Here is a 17,616-nt window from a genome sequence, read left to right as displayed (position 1 = left end):
GAGTATTTGCATTATGTGATTTTTGATATCCTATTTGAGACTTGTGATTATCTCCTCAACACAGTGGGAGTGAACCATTAAGGTTCCACGCGGTTGGGTGGTAGTGCTTTATCACTCTTATCATTTGAGATCCATCCGTAGACATCGTGGTTGGAGCATTCTTGGTTGGTATTTATCTTCATTCTATTCTTGGATCATTATGATAGATTATATACCTTATGATGGATGTATTTACTAGTATGTATCCTTATATTGATGATTTGCATATGTTAGATGATGTTATCTTATGCTTTACTTTGCATGTTAGATTACTTTCTACATATGATGTAGGATGTTTTAGGAGTGACATCCCTACTATGTTAATAGCCGATGATCTCTTTGGTGCTTTGGGATGTTATGTACGGAGGGATGGCTAGGATCCATGCTAGTCTAATGATTTTATTTACGGTTGGGAGGAATCATACACTTAGTTATTTATGTTTGTAATATATGGTTATCTTTTATGATGGATGTTTATATCTTTTTTGATGATGTATCATGTATGGTTTATGGTTTCATTTATGTTATTGCATCATGGATTAGAGTTAGTATAATGATGTAGTTTATTTACACGGATGTATATTCTTTTAAGCCTTTCATACCTTATGACATGTACAGTGGATGATTGAGCTAAACTAAAATGTAATTACAAAAAGGACACTTGTATATTGTTTAAGAACTTTGGATGTATCATTGCTAAGGATGTAGTGTTAGATGGAATTCATTAATAGTTAATTTAGATGTGATACAACGTTAAGAGATCTTTAAGAATGTAACCGGTTATGTGTTATGTTATGTTTACTTTTATTTGAATTGTTGATATTGCTTCTTCTATCATGTGAATGATGTAGATGGTTTTACTTTCATGTTTTTTAAAAAAAAAAATTGTTTGTCAAACTTAGTGAAACTTTAGGTTAATTCTTTGGATCTCTTGGCAGGGCATTACAAGAATTAAGCTTTGTTCTGGAGATAATTCCAAATTCTTGCTGAGGGTTAATCTTCATTCTAGAGATAATCCTAACTCTTTTTGAGAATTAAGCCTCATTTTGGGGACAATTCTAAACTCTTTCTTTCAATCATTATTTAATGGATAGGTATTAGGATAGTCTAACCTTGACTCCTAAGGATTAAGCCTCATTCTAGGTATAATTCGATGAATCATGATTAATCTTGTCATCTTCTAATGGATAGGTATCGGGACAATCTAACCTTGACTCCTAAGAATTGAGTCTCATTCTAGGAACAATTCTGTGAAGTTTGACAATCTTTTTTCTATCAATCTCAATATCTAGATGTTGTATCTGGATCCCCTAAGGTTAAGCTTTGTTTTAGAGATAACCTTAAAAATCTTATCAATCTCAGTATCTAGGTGTTCTATCTAGATCCCCAAATGGTAAGCTTCATTCTAGATATAATCTTAAAAAGCTTATCAATCTTGGTATCTAGGTGTTCTATATGGATCCCCTAAGGTTAAGCTTCATTCTAGAGATAACCTTAAGAAGCTTATCAATATTGATATCTAGGTGTTCAATATAGATCCCCTAAGGTTAAGCTTCATTCTAGAGACAACCTTAAAAAGTTTATCAATTGGTCTCTATATCATCAATTTCAAAACCAATCTCTCTTCTTGATCTATGCTTCATAGTTTTGATTTCTTTGAATCGAATGTGTTGCTTGCACATTCATTTAGAGAGGGGCAAATAAAATACCCCAAAATTGACACATTTCTATACTAAACCAATTCTGGTCTATTCAATCATCCTAAGTCCTATTTTACTAGGCAATTTTGATTTTGATACTTTCTAGTTGACCTAAGTGTCAAATGTAGAAAAACCCTAATCTACATTAATCACACTCTTTATTTAATTCGTAAGTATTGTCTCAAATTAGCTACATTAAACCTATTAATTAAGTTTAATTTAATTATAAGTCTTCATACTTTAATTAAATTACAATTACCTTTTAGCTAGTGTACAAGGGAATTAAATGTATTTAATTTAATAAGATAATGTCCTTATTTTAATTATTGAGTTTAATTATTTAATTAATAAAGATTATGCATTTATGAGGTCATATTCTATTTTATTAAATTAAATATCTTCTCCAAAATCTTCTCTAAAGTTCATAAATGGAAATTTTGAGTGTACTAGAACTCAAAATGGAATTAACTTAGTTAACTCTCCATCACACTCAGATCTAGATTAGTTAACTTCACCTACACAAGGAATTTTCCCTCTAACTAAATCTCATCTCCAATATTGACCATTCATTCCAATTAATCTTGACCATTGATCAATTTTGGAATTATATTTAAGGAGCCTTCAATTCCTCATTAAGGAGGTTGAATTTATTTTGCATCAGACTTATGCTAAAATATATATTCATTGCTCTTCCATTCTCAGCTTAAAATTCTTACATATCAATATCATTCTAGTTTAAAATGCATACATTTAGATTAAAATGCTTCTTTTATTTCTAGATTAATTGCATTTCATTTAAATTAATTTTCATTCTCATATAGCTTAATCAAATCCTTCATACTAGAGGTTTGTTTGCTAGCTTCTCATTCTGAGAGCAATAGCATAATCCATCTAGTTAGGAGGCAACAGATCGGTTTGCTAAATTGTTTTAGATGAATGACTCAATGTTCATTATGGGATGGTTTTGCATATAATGATCATGTTGAAGTTTGTGTGAAGAATGAGACCCACATACAATACTATTCCTTCTACTTTAATTGTTTTAGTGAAAAATGAATGTTCAGGTATGGTTGTTGCACTTGAGCATGAAGAACAAACAATTATTGTAGATTTTGATACAACGTTATGGCACCACAAACTTGGCCACATGAGTGAGAAAGGTATTAAATTACTTCATTTTAAGAAATTTTTACTAGGTCTAAAATGTGTCAATGTAAATTTTTGTGAAAGTTATGTGTGTAAAATAAAAGAGAGTGAGTTTTGTAAAGACTGTGAAGGAGAAGAAAAATGAGAAATTAAAGTTTGTGCATACATATGTATGGAGACCAGCTCAGGTATCTTCCCTTGGTGACTATCATTATTATGTTACATTTATTGATTATGCAACTAGAAAAGTATGAGTTTATTTCCTTAGACAGAAATGTGATGTATTTCAAACTTTTAAGAAATGGAAATTCTTGGTTGAGAATGACACTGGGAAAAAGCTAAAATTTCTCATATTTGATAATGGTGGTGAATATTTCAGCAAAGAATAAGAATATTATTGCTCCATTAATGGTATTTATAGACAAAAAAAAATTCCAAGCACTCCACAAGAAAATGGAGAGGTTGAACACATGAATAGGACTATAATGGAGCATACAAGGAGTATGATGTTGCATGTTGGGCTGCCCTTAAACATGTGGGTAGAAGTTGTCAATAATGTTGTATATTTTATTAATAGAGGTACCTTTACTCCTTTGGGATGTGGTATTCCAAAGGAAGTATAGACTGGTAAGAAGATGAGGTATTATTTTATCAAAACCTTTGGTTGTGAAGCATTTGCACATATAGATTCTAAAAATAGAACCAAGCTAGAAGCTAAGTCAAAGAAATGTGTATTTGTTGGATATGACATTGATGAATTTGGTTATAGGTTTTGAGATTTTAAAAATCATAAAATTGTAAGAAGTAGGGATGTCATGTTTAATGAGAAAGCTTTGTACAAAGATTTGTTGCAGGAACATGAGAAGAAAGAAAATAATTATGTAGTGCTAGATAATACTCCAAAAGATGATGTTCCAATAGTTCCTTATGATCTACAAAAACTACAATAACAAGTGCCACACACCCTAGTGAATTCTAGATGGTCAATAAGGCTAGTAGACCTCTAAAAAGATTGTCTCCTTCTTTGTATTTGTTGATCTTAGATTGGTTTTGACAATTGAGTGTCAACACACTTAAGATATTTACTTAGTTCATGCCGAACTAGTAATGTATGTCAAGTGCAAATACAAGATTGTGTCAAGTTGTAATGAGTGTTGAGTCACTCATGTGCCAAGTCACTCAAGTGCTAAGTAGATAGACCATGTCGAGTGAACAGTATGTGTTGAGTATCAGTAACTTCAAGTGCCAAGTAATTCATATTAGACATATTCGTTTGTAATTGCACAAACAACTATGTAAACCATTTTCAAGCCGACTTAAGGTTAGATTTCAATTCTTTAAAGATAAGGATGAATCTATTTGCAAAATCCATATGTATTTGTATGCAACTAATCAAAAAATAGGAAGGATTAAGTGGCAAAAAGAATGAATCTCATTCGTAGATTCATAGCTAACCCTAAGCCACCAAAGTCTTTATAAGGAAGATGAAACCTCAAAAATTAAATCAATCGAGCAAGAAAGAGATCATGTTATAGGAGGTAACAAGGGGTGAATGATTGAATTTTTTCATATAGCATTCAAGGTGACTTAGCAGCCAGAGTGAATTGCAAAATCAGTTGGAGGAGAACAAAGAATAGAAGGATACAACAATTATCATATCAGATCAAAGAGGATCAAGAAGGACACTGTATGGATTTGATCTTTTAATTAGGCAACTAGAGCCGATCACAAGATATATTTTGAAACATCCTAACAAGTAATTTTAGTTAAATCTCCTCGGTAGAGTAGTCCTAACAGGCTATAGTAAATCCTTTGATAGGGTGACATTCCAAGTGGATGTTCTAAAGTCCTTTAACTAGGCACACTTCTAACAGGGTGTTGAGATCCTCTAACAAGGTGGGACTTAATAGTCTTTGTAAGCCTTTAATAGGGTAGATCATATTTCATGGTCAAACTAGTGTAACCTTAATTGGCTACACTTTATTGCTGCAATAGTGAAGATTTGTGGGTGTCATCCCCACCCCAGTTTTACCTTCTCGTTTGGAGGATTTCTAGGTAATCATATCTAGCGTTAAGTGTGTGTGTGTGTTTGATTATATGCTTACATGATTTAGATGTATGTACTTTACATGTTATTTTAAATTCATATATTACATGCATCTAATGAATGGTGAAATTTTTAATAGTTGAAGTTTGAACTTCTGATTCACTCCCCCCCCCTTCCCTCCCACACCTAGAAGTACATATTTCCCATTTGTAATTTTAATAGAATTATATTTTAATTACTAATATTGGTGAATCTAAATGTTACAATGAAGCTATGTAGGTGGATACAAAGATTTAGTGGGAGCCTGCAATGAAAGAAGAAATGGACTCTTTGCTAAAAAATCAGACATGGGACTTATGCAAGTTGTATGCAGGTAAAGGGGCTTGATGGAATAAATGGGTTTATATGTTGAGAGAAGAATATTGAGGTAATAAAATATTTAAAGCCAAGTTAGAGGTCAAAGGATTTGCACAGAAAAAGAGCATTGATTTTGATGAGATATTCTCTCGCATTGTTAAAATGACTTATATTCACACTATTTTAAGTATTGTGGATACTAAAGGATTGATTAGATGTCAATATTGTTGTATATTTGATTAATAAAGGTCCCTCTCCTCCTTTGGGTTGTGGTATTTTAGAGAAAATATGGACTGGTAAGAAGGTGAGTTATTCTTCTCTCAGAACCTTTGGTTGTGAAGCATTTGCACGTATAGATTCTAAAAATAGAACCAAACCAGAAGCTAAGTCAAAGAAATGTGTATTTGTTGGATAAGACATTGATGACACTAGTAACTTGGAACTCAATTTTTGAGAAATTTTGGTTGAAATTTTGACATGGGTTGGTCCAAATTTTGACCAAGCAGTTTGTGGTAATTTTTCTCATCAAAATTTTGACCAACTTGCATGTTGGTCAAAATTTTGACCAATAGATTCATCAAAAAAAATTAATTTTTGGTAGCTCTGATTTGTCATTGTTGGTCAAAATTTCCACCAATGTTTGGTCAAATTTGTTTTAGAATTGGTGGAAATTTTGACCAATTCTTGGTAGAAAACTATCAAGAATCGATCGAATTTTCGACCAATGTTTGGTTAAATTTTTTTTAGAATTGGTCAAAATTTTGACCAATTCTTGGTAGAAAACTATCAAGAATTGGTCAAAATTTCAACCAATGTTTGGTCAAATATTTTTTATAATTGGTGGAAATTTTGACCAAGTCTTGGTAGAAAACTATCAAGAATTGGTCAAAATTTCCACCAATGTCTGGTTGAAAATGTTTTATAATTGGTGGAAATTTCGATCAATTCCTAGTAGAAAACTATCAAGAATTGGTCAAAATCTCCACCAATGTTTGGTTGAAATTTTTTTGGTGCTATATCAACCAATTGTTTCTTATCCAAGACATTTAATTTGTAACCTTTTAAATCTCTACAAAGATAAAGTTGGAGTAGGAAAAAATTTCTTCTCAAAGGTGTCCTCTAATTGTAAAGCATCCATTCCATTATCTGTTCAACAAACAAGACATATCTAGTTCAACAGATAATGGAATGGATTCTTTACAATCAAAGGACACCTTTGAGAAGAAACATTCTCCTACTCTGACTTTATCTTTTAGAGATTTAAAAGGTTGCAAATTAAATGGCTTGGATAAGAAACAATTTCTTGATACCGCATGGAACAAATGGACATTTATGCATAGGGCACCATCAGTTATGTGAGTGATACAGATATAGCTGAATTTTTTAGGGTCAAAGCCACCAATTAATATAAGGTTTCTAATCTCCATGAGGTTAACATTGTGGTTGTAAGGGTTGTGGAGAGGGCACTTCTTCATTGTCCACTTCATCTGATTAACTTTCTCCACTTCCTATGCATGGATGGTGCCAATGGTGTTGATTTACTGCCAACCATTAGATGTTTGGTAGTACTAAGTCTATACTCAACCTCTTTGGGTCTTGCCTGTGCACACAAACATATTCATGTTATAGATCACTTGAAAAATTCAATCATCTTAAATTTGTTGCTTACTCTAACAAACAAAATATAAGAAGGATTCAATAATAACAATGTAGATAATAAAGAACAAATTAAGATCCCCATAAATTTGTCAAAAATAGACTACTACTACCACTCTGATTGGTGGACTTTCGAACTGCTAAATTCTAAGAGAATATCAAGAATTTGCAATTTATGGACAACAATGTATTGAAGCATGTATGAATATAAGAGAAAGAAGAACATAAAAATATAACATAGATATGTATTCTTTGAAATGAAAGCATCCAAGAATGTCATTTATTTCAATGGTATATAAGATTGCCTATTATCACAAGTTCATTACAACACTAATTACTAAATGCTCACAAGACATGAATACAAAATCACATAATTATCAAGATGCACACACAAAGGCAATGTAAGGAGTGTTTTCCATGATGACACATCATTGAATATTTAAAAAATTACTATTATACAAATGCCAAGTTGCAAAATTCATAATGTCTTGCAACATTCAATGGTTGCAATGTCATCTGAGCATATACTTCATCTGTCTCCACATCTACTTGGCATCCATGGAAGCATTATTTTATCAAACCTCTCTACACTTCCATTTTATAGAATCACGAGGAATGAAGTGTTAATGAGTCCAACATAAGATGAAAATACAGTAAAAAGTCACATGCATAGTGACATTGTGAAGCTAACAGACTGATGAGGTGGAAGATTTGGATAATTCAGTATGTGAGCATCGACCTCTTTGTTTGTTGAGGCAGCTACCTAAAATCATTTTTCAAAAAAATTAAACTCAACTAGTAGAAATTGCATTTTTTGAAGGTTGGGTACAAGAAAATAATCGATAGAAAATAAGCATATATTGACTTACTTTCTTCAACCTCTCTATTGAACATGTTTCACATACCATACATAAATCTTCAGTTTATAAAGCTACAATTTTACCTCCTCACTATAGCCTTGTCGAAAATAGACAACCATACTTCCAACAGTAGGTAAGGACACCAAAGGTCGAGCATAGGCATGCCAAAGCTCTGAGTTAAGACAACACCTTTCTCCTGTTGATGGAAGGTGAATAAGAAAATTGGGTATATCATACAGATTATATAGCTGAAATTTTACCATAAAGAAAATAAAAACATACAATTCAATTACTTTCAGGAAATAGAATATTCTCTTCTCACAATAATTTTATCTCTGGTAATGGCATTTGCTAGAAAGTTATTTACACATTTTTACTTGAAGCTGAGTAATATGCATACATAGTACCTAGTGTGAAATATTCTTTATTTTAATTATTTCCCCAAATCAAACAAAAAAAAATTAGACCAGATACATAAATGAAAGACCTCTAAGTTTCTTTATTCCAAAAATAATCCTAACCCTTACAATTTTGCCTTTAATGGAGACTTCACAAATTTGGTAGAGTTATAAGCTCCATCACAAATCCACCACTTAAGCAGAGTTAGGATTTCATCCAAACCTTATGTAGTACTCTTTTAGGTTTTTGTCTCTAGAAAACATAAACAGTTTATCAAATCTAAAAGCACATCTTACTTCATCCATGCAATCTTTTTATAAAGAATCTAAGAAGAATCTAAAATATTAAGCCAACTTCGCTGACTATAAAATTAATCATATTTGGAGATCTTTATTTAATCAAGTGACATTTGATAATATTCTATTATTTATAAATTTATTATTATTAATTAAATTAATAGATATTAACTCATCATTTGAATATTTTATTTATCTTTTGACAACTTGATAAAAACCAATTTAATTGATTGTCATTGTAAAAACTAAATAAATTACATTGGATGTCTTGTGGTCTTACATGGCAATAACTATTTTTTTATTAAAGGTAACTGCAAACACTAATTGGCCTACAATTGTCTAGGATTGAACAGACCCTAGTCATGGGCATGGTAATATACATCTATATCAAATAAGTTGTCAGGATTTTGAATTACAATGTTAATATCAACTAGGTTAATCCTTATTACAGTGTCAGGATTTTGAAATGAGTCAAATCTCTTTAAAATGCACTTAAAATCATAGAGCAACCTATTAGACATAAGAAATATCTATAAGTTAAGCCATCTAAAGTAAAGAGAACAAATGGACTACCTAACTACATCAAATTTCTAAGGTCAAAAGTTCTATTCTCAACAAGAATATTTACCAAAGAACTAGTCAATTAGTAGTTGGGCATTGTTGAGGCATAAATAATTTCTCAATTGTCTAGGAGTTTACTTTATCTTCATCTTGAAATCTCATTTCATATAGATGACAAGAACAAAGCTTAAAGAGTTTAAGGAAAACTTGTTGGTTGATACAACTAATGGCATGCACCTAATCCGAGTTAAAGACAGTCTACATATCATTGTAACTACAAAAAGTGGTCTTGGAAGTTGCATTAGTAGTTTTTCTAGGAAAGTTTTATGTTTGGTAGCACTCCACTATGAAAAGAAAGAAAATAGTTTTATAGTATATACAAACAAGGGAAGAACAAAAACATCAATCTCAAAAAATTGATTTTCTTTCCTTGACTGGAGGATCTATAAGAATGTTCTATATAATAGAGGATCTACAATGTGTCATGTTTAAGGTTGTTCCCTCCCTTGCTTGGAAATCATTGATCACCTTACCAAAAAATTACCATATGCAACAAGTTTACAAAGAGAAATTGTGGGTAATCATTTTTATTCGACTAGGCATGCAATAGTATAGAAGGGGTATTTGCATGCAACAGGGCTATTAAGCATTATGGGTAGTGAAAATGTGGTCATGTATTATCCTTTTATGCACTGCATAATGGATGGAATACACCAAGAAATATTGTGGAGCCCACAAACAATGAGCTCTAAATTGTTTAATTTGGTTATTAGAAACAATAAGTTGTGGAATGTAAATTACAAAATATAAACAAGTTTTAAATAAAAAAGGAGAATTAGGATAATACCAAGACCAAGTACTTGAACACTGGTACCACAACCTTCTTGAATTGACTTTATTGTTGATCCTTTTTCTCCTATTAAACTTTAAAATTTTGTCCCAGATAGTAGCATCTAAGTTGAAATTGATCCCAATATACCTTGTTACCCTTGACCAAAATATTTCATTGCATATATGCCCTCTATTGTGTTCTTATAAACCTTAAGCATGCCATCCATAGCTAGGGATATACCTACATAAGGTTCATCCTTTACTGAGATCATAACCTTAAATATAGCAAAAATCAATAGCATTTAATACAAGTTAAGATCTAGTATTAAACATCATTTATTAGTTTTTAAAATACAAGGCTATAATAGTTTAAATATTAGATTAAAATAATTTGCTAAGATCATAACCAAGCTGCAAGAGACAATCAAAACAAAAGTAGAGGTTAAAGAATAGTTTATGATCTCAGCAAAGGATTCTAAGCTGCTTGGTTTTGAAATCATTATTCAATCATAATCCCATCAACATAAGTACCTACTAGAAACACTCAAAACAAAAGTGGAGGTTAAAGAATATTAATAGTTGTCTCTGATATGTATCAATTAACTTCCTGTAGAAGACAAAAACTATGTTAACAAGCACATTTAAGAAATAAGCATTGAAGCTGGGGACAATTTGAAAAGCACAAAAACTAAGGAGGTGAATATTAAAAACACAATGTTGGAGATTTTAGCTTCTTTCTGAAAGTTGTGAGGGATTTAACTAGCATGATGAATCCACATGTGAGAATATAATATGTTAAAAGAGCCATAATAGCCATTTTTCAACAAGACAAAGCATAAACATCAAAGTAAAACAAAAATTGGTTTCAAAAGAAAGAGTAACACAAGAAGAAAGGAAAGAATATTCAAGTTTATAAATTGGTTTAACATAGAGAAAAACACATTCATGTAATTTTAAAATTCTAATTATTTAATGGACTAGTATTATTATTCCCAGATTGACCATATGTTATCAAAAGAAGAGAAAGTACTCTATATGTGTGGCCAAGATAATAAAGGAAACTCATTTTTACTATGGTACAATCCTTTTCATGTATGGTTAAAACTTTGATACCAAAAGTAATGTGCACTCACAATTGTAGAATTTCAACATCTTAAGCTCACTGGCTCAAAACCTACATTTATACAAAGTGACAGATAGGTTACAATGTAATCAATCTAATCTAAAACAGCAATGACAATCTGTAATAACAGACCAGATCAACCAAAGATAAAAAGAGACAGAAATGTAAAGTTGAATGAACAATAGGGTAATGAGCAAGTAAAGCAATCATAGATATTGAATGAATAATTTATTACTTAACTATCTATTGGAAATGATTGAAAAGATCATAAGGAAGATTGTTGGAATGATCATATGGAACTGGTAAAGAATGTTCTCAATCATTGTTTTGTCATTGATGTCAAACTTTCTACTTGCAGAAATGACAATTGCTTTAGTGATCCAAATACTATCAAGTGGTTGATTGACAAGAAGGAGGCAATCAATAAGATGTAACTAGAACACCTAGAGAAAGGTTGAAGTTATGATGTTGTAATGAAGTACAAGGATCAGTCAAGACATTGATGAAATAGTGTACTGATGACATACTCTAAGACACAGAGAAAGGGCACACTGAAACATATCAAAGATGTAAGGTTTTAGCTAAGTCATTTATAAAGCCCAACTAAGTTCATTAGAGAGAGGGAGTCGAGCAAGCTAGTAGGTGTCGAACAGATTCCTAGTTGAAGCCGAGTAAGTTCAACTTTAGGTGTCGAGTGATATCAAGTGTCGAGTGATACAGAGTTTATCAAGTGCCGAGTGATATCAAGTGCTGAGTGATCCAGAGTGATCAGGTGCCGAGTGATACAGTTTTGTTTAGGTGCCGAGCTATCCAGGAAATAGATGTTGAGCATTAGAAAACCAATAGTGTCGAGTAACACAGAGATGTCGAGCATCAGTAAACCAATAATGTCGAGTTGCTATATTATTTCGAAAATCAAAGATTTGCCAAATCTAAGCTAACAAGGTTGTTATCTAGAAATTTGTGAATTAAATAGAAGATAAGAATGATGAGTTGGTGGCACAGAACACCATCTAGAACATTTTTGAGGTTACAACTAGAGCTTAGACGAATTTTCTAGAAAAGAACAAGATATGGGGTAGATACATTGTATCCTACCTAATCCATTTGAATCCCTAAAATTGGAAAGAGAGAATTGAGGGGAAAAAGGAAAACCAAATTTCTATTTAAGGAGTCATAAGGTCATGAAGCAAAGAGAGAGAGGTGGTCAAGCATGAAAGCATAATTGTTGAAGAAGGTGCTAAGGAGAAGAGAGCACAGAAACTCTGTTTGGATAGAGGACCACAAGGATGATTGCATTAGCATGATGAGTAAGAAGACTCAAAGAGACAAAGATTGAGAGGAAGACAAGCTATCAGAGCTGAAGTGATTAAAGCCAAGCAATAGGACTGAACTAAAGAGTGATATGAAATTTGCAAAGTATGTTGTAAGTTGTATCAAATCAAAAAGCCATTATTGTTATTCTCTAGCAATTGTAATAGATAGTTTAAATCCTATGGACTTAGGTTGGTTTAATAGCCATGAGGTAAATCTTTTAATAGGGTGACATTCCAAGTGAATGTTCCAAATTTCTTTGACCAGGCCCATTCCTAACAGTTTGGTGAAATCCTCTAACAAGGTCACATTTAATAGTGTGTTGTAAGCCTTTAACAAGGCATCACTTTAGAAGAGTGAGAATCAAGTAGCATGTTACTGGTGGTTTTTCCCAAATTGAGTTTCCACGTAAATCACTGTGTCATGTGTTGATCTTGCATGTTTTATTTCTGCATGTTGATTTAATGTAACTTGCTAATATGGTTGATTTAAGTTTGGATGGATAAAAAGGGTATGGATTCATTAAAAGTAGTGAAAAAGTATTATTAGGGCATTTGGACCTTGAATATCTGATTCACCCCCCCCCCCCCCCTCTCAATTATTCTAAAATAATTATAACAATTGGTATCAGAGCCAAATTGTTGATTCAGTTTGACGGGACTATAAGTAGAAAAGATCAAAATGCCTAAGAGAGAAGTTCCCAAGCTCAAAAAAGACAATTTTGTTGCATGGCAAAGTTTGATGAAGCTGCATCTTGGATCCATAGGAGATTATGCCCAAAATTCAATTGTTACTGAACATGTTGATCCAATTGGTACTCTTACTGTAGAAGATATGAAAAATAAACAGGAACATAATCAAACAATGTTGGAGATTGCTTCTGCACTCAACTATGCTAAATTTGATGATATCAAAGGATGTGACGCTGCATTCAAAATGTGGAAAGCCCTATCAGACATCTATGGAGAATATCAGAATGTACAAAGAGCAAAAAGAGAAATCCTCAGAGCAAAGTTTGATGATATGAAAATGGAGGAAAATGAGAATGCTTCTCAGTATGGCGCAAGAATAAAGGAAGTGGTAAGTGCAATAAGATGTTTGAGTGGTCAATTGGCTAAAGATATTGTTAATAGTAAGTTCTTAAGAACCTTGCTCCCTATCTATGCTATTAGAGTATCAGCAATATAAGAGCTAAGATGTGTACCAAGAAACAATCTAAGTTTTGAAGGTATAGTGGGTAGACTCACTGCATTTGAGTTATCTAACTTTGACAACTACAGACCTGAGAATGTTGAATCTACTTTGAAGGCCAAACTATCACTGAAAGATGATGAAGAGGTGCAATCAAAGAAAGGAAAAAAAATGAAATATGTATCCAGTGACAGTAGCACTAATGAGGAAGATGTGGAAAAATTGGAAGCACTGCTAGCTAGAAGATTTCACAGAGGTAAAGGAAAATTCAAAGGTAAGATGCCTATCATTTGTTTTAATTGTAATGAAGTAGGACATATTGCTGCAAGATGTACACAGAAAAAGGATTATAAGGAAGGCAACAAGTACAAGTACAAAAGAGAAGATGAAAAAAGAGATTACAAAGACAAAGGCAAGAAGTGTTATATTGTTGAAGAAAATTTTGATGATAATGATGATGAAGTTATTTATGTAGCCATGAAGGACCAATCTAATGAAGAAGAGCCAACAACACTGGTAACATGTATGAACAAGAATGATAGATCGATCATAGATAGTGGATTCTCACATCACATGACAAGAGACAAAGGTAAGTTTGTTAACTTTACTCAGTATGATGGAAATTGTGTTAGATTTGGTAATGATGCTCCATGTCAAATAAAAGGAAAAGGTTCCATTAAGCTCACAGAGAAAATTTCATGTGATAATGCTATGTTGAAGGATTAAACTACAATTTGCTAAGTGTCTCATAGTTAGGCAAAATAGGATGCAAAGTAGAATTTGGAAACAAAATTGCAAAAATCTATGATACTAATGGTAAACTGATAGGAAAATGAGATCAAACAAGAAGTAATCTGTTTTATCTTGATATGGATGATGTTTCTTGTTTTGTTGCCAAATTTGATGATGAATGGTTATGGCATAGAAGGCTATGTCATGTCAACTTTGACAATTTGGTCAATATCAGTAAAATGAAGAAAGTCAGAGGTTTACCAAAATTGAAGAAGCCTGACAATAACATGTACAAACAGTGTCAGCTAGGAAAGATGAAAAAGTCAAGTTTCAAAAGCAAAAGCTATACATCTAAAGAAGTACTTAAGCTAGTTCATACTGACTTATGTGGTCCAATGGAAGTACAAAGCTACAAAGGAGATAAATACATAATGTTATTTGTTGATGACTATCCCAAGATGATTACTGTTATGTTCTTAAAACAAAAATCTGATGCTTTTCAAATTTTTAAGTGGTATGTGGCCAGATCTAAGCCGAGAAGTTTGTTATCTAGAAATCTATGAATTAAATGGAAGATAAGAATGATGAGCTAGTGGCACAGAACACCATGTAGAACATTTTTGAGGTTACAACTGGAGCCTAGACAAAGTTTCTAGATAAGAACACGATATGGGGTAGATACATTGTATCCTACCTAATCCATTTGAATCCTTAAAATTGGAAAGGGATAATTGAGCAAGAAAAAGGCAAACCAGATTTCTATTTAAGGAGTCATAAGGTCATGAAGCAAAGAGAGAGAGGTGGTCAAGCATAAAAGCATAATTGTTGAAGAAGGTGCTAAGGAGAAGAGAGCACAGAAACTTTGTTTGGATAGACGACCACAAGGATGATTGCATTGGCATGATGAGTAAGAAGACTCAAGGAGATGAAGCTTGAGAGGAAGACAAGCTGTCAGAGCTGAAGTGATTAAAGCCAAGTAATAGGATTGAACTAAAGAGTGATATGAAATCTGCAAAGTATGTTGTAAGTTGTATCAGATCAAAAATCCATTATTGTTACTCTCTAGCAATTGTAATAGATAGTTTAAATCTTATGGACTTAGGTTGGTTTAATAGCCATGAGGTAAATCCTTTAACAAGGTGACATTCCAAGTGAATGTTCTAAAGTCCTTTGACCAGGCCCATTCCTAACGGTTTGGTGAAATCCTCTAACAAGGTCACATTTAATAGTGTGTTGTAAGCCTTTAACAAGGCATCACTTTAGAAGAGCGAGAATCAAGTAGCATGTTACTGGTGGTTTTTCCCAAATTGGGTTTCCACGTAAATCACTGTGTCATGTGTTGATCTTGCATGTTTTATTTTTGCATGTTGATTTACTGTAACTTGCTAATATGGTTGATTTAAGTTTGGATGGATGAAAAGTGTATGGATTCATTAAAAATAGTGAAAAAGTATTATTAGGGCATTTGGACCTTGAATAACTAATTCACACCCCCCCCTCCACCCCTCTTAGTTATTCTAAAAGAATTGTAAAACTATCATAATATTCACATAAACTACATCCATGTTAAAATAACTCAAGTTTACATAGCATCTCCTCACATCCAATAATTTATTGCTCTCATTAACTCCACAACACTTCTTAATCAATCTTCAACTCATTTTTGTAATTTTATAATTAAGTCTTCAAATATTTATTCATATTTAACAACAAAACCAAGTATTTAATACAAGTTAAGATCCTTTGCTGAGATCATAACCAATCTTAGAATCCAATGGACACAACACCTAATGCAAAAGCAATGCTGATATAAGGATCCATTGGGATAAGATGCATATTCTTCGAGGTCTCCCTGGTGTGGATAGCAACATAAAGCTCCCATACTCCTTTGATATTTTATGAGCTTCAAATTGAAAAGCTACAAAATACTAGTTCATCATGTCCTCTTCACACCATACAAATTCTTTACACTATAACTTTATTATTGTTTCCTGCACACGATGCAAAATCTAAACAAAATTGAAACTCCAAAAGATTCTATATAAGAATTCAATTTGGACAATTCTTTTTCAAAGTGACAGGCTTATCAATTTTCACATAGTTCCAATACTATCCATAGTTTGAGTGAAGGTAAAATGTTAATTAACACAACTCTTAAATACCCAATAAGTAATAGGGTTTCTAGAGTTTCTGGGGTTTTAAATGCAAAATTCTAGCCTACATATATTATATGCTCTCAAATCACTTATAACTTGTTATAAATTCTTTCTAAAAAGAAAATAAGACTAAGGGTAACTACTCTTTTTGAATTGTAGAGAAATCTCAAAACATAGACATTTGCACTATTACATTCAACCGGATATATAAGACATGCTATTGGAATGGTTAAACCTTGCATAAAAATTAATAATCTGTGCTCACATTTCCAAGTCTAATTCAAAATAGGACACCAATTGTGAGTGCAGGTGCAAACGATTTGCTACTCATTATGCCAGAATGTAAGTTGAATAGCTTTCTCCTACCATTAATTGGACCTACCATTAAAAAAATGAATTGTGAAGAGGTTTTATATTACTTCAACTCTTTGCAATTTTTTTCATCATCAAAATTTTAGATCATGCTACACATCTCTATAAATAATGGAAACTACAAGGTTTTGGTGTTTGAGGTGTGGAGGTTTCAACTACCTATTTCAAATTTTAATAAAAATATAGAAGATTGAAACACCAAACTCTGATCTATGACCTACTTAATCTTTTTAGGAATGACCCGGTCAGGCCAGTGATCTATCACTAAGGGTTATTTTTATCCCTTTTCCCAAAAATGAAAAGTGCATGAACTATCATCCAATTATCACAAAATTGATAGAGGATATCGATGATGTATATTTCAGGGATAGGGTCAAGTTTTCTATATACTTATTTATTGAAAGTTTGGTTGGATATACTGAAAGAGTGATTCCAAAGTCTTAACTTTAAGCTCAAACATCTACAAAATTGTTTGTACATCATGCAATACTAGTGATGATTCATTTGTTGTAGATATTTCTTCATACTTAGGGTTCCATCCCATGTTTTGTGTTAAGCTACCTAACCCATATACATTTAGCCTAAGCTTGTTTTAATCTTGACATCCATCAGAGTTGGAATTCTTCATACTTGACTACAATAGGTAAACAAAATCCATTGAACCTGAAGTACAAGCATCTTCCTTTTGGGTTTGTAGCCTTCACCTCAGTAAGGCATGGTATGCATGTGACAATTTAACAATTTATGCAAATTTTGGACAATACCTTGCAAATTATGTAAGATAACACTATATTTGCTTTTCAATTTGCAAACCTTGCAACTTTTGCCACAATATT

Source organism: Cupressus sempervirens, chromosome 7, assembly GCF_028749045.1.
Source record: "Cupressus sempervirens isolate cs-2001-9-10 chromosome 7, ASM2874904v1, whole genome shotgun sequence".
In the NCBI taxonomy this organism is placed as follows: domain Eukaryota; kingdom Viridiplantae; phylum Streptophyta; class Pinopsida; order Cupressales; family Cupressaceae; genus Cupressus; species Cupressus sempervirens.
This window is presented reverse-complemented; position numbering follows the sequence as displayed.